The following is a 647-nucleotide window of genomic DNA, read 5'->3' on the forward strand; positions in this document are numbered from 1 at the left end:
TCCCAGATCCTGAACCACAGTCACCAGTCTGTCCTCCACTGGTCCACATCACAGTCTGTCCTCCTGTCCTCCTCCTGTCTGTCCTCCTGTCTGTCCTCCTGTCTGTCCTCCTGTCTGTCCATCTTCACCACAACTCAGAGACACTGAGTCGTTACTGAAGAACTGCTGAAGGTTTGGACTGACATTCAGAGAGACTGGAGGACAGAGAGACAGAGAGAGAGAGACAGAGAGAGATTTGATTTTTAAAACATTTATTCTCCAATAAATAGATCAATATCAACAGAAACATAATCCTCAGATTAGACACAACAACAACATGGTTTATAAAATCAGCTTCCCCTCAACAACAGAACAGAGAGCTGCAGTGAAACACCACTGAGACAGAAACCCATCAACATTGTTCATGAGTGAATAAAACCTGAAGTCTGATTCTGTCTTTCACCACGACTTAAACACTGACAGCAGCTCCCCACCTGAAACACCTTCTACTTGGTTCTTCCTGCTTTTAGAAATGGACAGTTCGGCCTGTCCCACTACAAAGTTCAGCAGCTGCCACTTCTTTGCATTTTCTGTTTTATATCCAGCAGCAAAAATAAAAGCAGTTTCACACCAACTCTCACCACAGTTTAAAAACACAGTTTTCAGAG

This window comes from Seriola lalandi, unplaced genomic scaffold (genome assembly GCF_002814215.2).
Source record: "Seriola lalandi dorsalis isolate HSWRI2012SDOR001 ecotype SW California unplaced genomic scaffold, Sedor1 jcf7180002054475, whole genome shotgun sequence".
Classification (NCBI taxonomy): domain Eukaryota; kingdom Metazoa; phylum Chordata; class Actinopteri; order Carangiformes; family Carangidae; genus Seriola; species Seriola lalandi.